Source organism: Vombatus ursinus, unplaced genomic scaffold (genome assembly GCF_900497805.2).
Source record: "Vombatus ursinus unplaced genomic scaffold, bare-nosed wombat genome assembly UNPS02014167.1, whole genome shotgun sequence".
Classification (NCBI taxonomy): domain Eukaryota; kingdom Metazoa; phylum Chordata; class Mammalia; order Diprotodontia; family Vombatidae; genus Vombatus; species Vombatus ursinus.
Window position 1 is genome coordinate 1,141,482 of NW_020953945.1, and position 2,374 is coordinate 1,143,855.

Below are 2,374 nucleotides of genomic sequence, written 5' to 3' on the forward strand. Positions count from 1 at the left end.
TGATACCTTTGGGACTAAGGAATCCCTGTTAAAGCAACAGCTCTCTGAGGGACATTACGCTTCCTCATTCCTTCATTTATTCAATCATTCACTCACAAGTACGGCGTGGTGACTGTCGTGGCTGGAATGTTCTTCCTCCGCATCTCCATCTGCCAGAAACCTTCACACGGAGCCCTTCCTATGGGGGCCTTTCCTCATCCCCTCAGCCCCTCTCCTCTTAACTCTCTACAGGCCGGCTTTCTGACCTGGTCATTCAGTCAAAACCGTGTGCTCCGAAATAATCACTATTGTTATTAGTTGCCAGATCCGTGGCCTTTTCTCAATCCTCGCTCTCCTTGATGTCTCTGCAGCCTTTGACACTGTCCATCAGTCTCTCCTCCTTGGTACTTTCTTCAGGACACCGGCTCTCCTGGTTCTCCTCCCACCTCTCTGACGGCTCCTTCTCCGTCTCCTTTGGTGGATCCTCTTCCAAATCACACCCTTTAACCAGAGGTGTCCCCCAGGTCTCTGCCTTGGGCCCTCTTCTCTTCTCCCTCTGTACCGTTTCACTGGGTGATCTCATCAGCTCCTGTGGGTTCAGTTCTCATCGCTAGGCTGATGATTCTCACATCGACTTATCCATCTCAACCTTTCTGCTGACCTCTGGTCTAGTTGTCTGTTAGACATCTCAGATTGGATGTCTTGTGGATGTCTTAAACTCAACATGTCCAAAGCTGAATTCATCATCTTCCCCCTCACCCGCCCCAATGCTCCCCACCTCCTACCTTCCCTATGACCATGGAAGGCAACATCATCCTCCTGGCCCCCTGAGTTAGCCATCCCTGGCTCCCCATGTCCAATCTGTTGTCAAGGCCTGCTGGTTTCACTTTTGCAATGTCTCTAGAGGATGTCCCCTTCTCTTCTCTGACCCTTCCACTGCTCTGGTGCAGATCTTCATCTCTTCCCACCTGGAGGGGAGGTGGGCAGACCCCCTAGAAGGCTCTTACAATAGGAAATGTAATACTATACAGTAGTGATTGTAATAGCCTGCGGGTGGGGGGGGTCTGCCTGCCTCCAGTCCATCCTCTATTCAGCCACCAAAGGGATTTTCCTAAAGCTCGGGTCTGACCAGTGAGCTTCTTACTCAATAAGCTGTATTGGCTCCCCATCCATCACCTCTAGTATTGAATATGAAATCCTCTGTTTGATGTTCAAAGGCCTTCATCACCGGCCTCCTTTGCCCTCCTTTCCCATCTTCTTACCCCTTATGCCCCACCACGCCATCCAGCGACAACCAGCCTCTTTGCTCTTCTCTGAAAAAGACCCTCCGTCTCCGGAGGCATTTTCTCCGCCTGTCTCCCTCCTCAGCACTCTCTCCCTCCTCCCTCCCACCTCCCGGCTTCCCTGACTTCCTTCGTATCCCAGCTAACATCCCCCCTTTTACCAGAGCGAAGCCTCTCCTAAGCCCACTTCATTCCAGCACAGTCCCTCTGTCCATCATGTCCTATGGATCCTATAGGCGGCTTGTCTGTACATAGTCATCTGCCTGTTGTCTCCCCATCAGACTTGAGCCCCTTGAGAGCAGGGCCTGTCTTTTGCCTCAGGGCTTAGCACAATGCCTGGCACATAGTAGGTGTTTCATAAATGCTTCCTGACTGTCTTTCTCACTATAACGCAGACGAGAAGACAGGAGCTGAACCAAGAATCTGGCCTTGGCTGACTGGATGCCCCCCAGTTCTGGCCACACAGCCACGGTCAGCTTCTTCATCACACCAGAACCGGGTACAGAAGGCCTATCCATTACAGGTCATGATGGTTTTCTGGAAGCAAGCCCCCCAGCCTCTCCCACAAGGGGCCCTGCTGCCTCTGTTCTAGTCAGATAGTTGTAGTATTGTATTCATCTCCGGATGTCGCCATCAAAAAAAAGAGAATCTGTCCTGAAGTGGATGGTGAAGGAAAGAGAACTGGTCATAAGCAGATCAGCAGAAGGACTGAGAAAATTTCTGGGAGTGTCTCCAAGTGTCTGAAGGCTGTCTCAAGGAAGGAGAAATTGGTTTTGTTCTGCTTGGCCCCAGAGGGTAGAGCCAGGAACAAGGAATGGGTGAAGCTTGCAAAAAGGGCAGATTTAGACTAGGAGTCGGGAAAAATGAGGAGCCAGGGGAGCTGGCCCCAAGTGGGATGGGCTGCCTGGGGGACAAGAAGGCTGCTCTCCCGTGGGTTCTTTGAGTAGAGGTTTGCTGCTCACGGGGGCAGGGTTGGGCAGAGAATACCTTTGCAGGTACAAGTTGACCTAGCTGGGGGTGGGGGGGATTGTGGAGGTGTGTGTGTGCGCGCGCGCGTGGGCGTGTGTGTGTGTGTGTGTGTGTGTGTGTGTGTGTGTGTGTGTGTGTGTGTG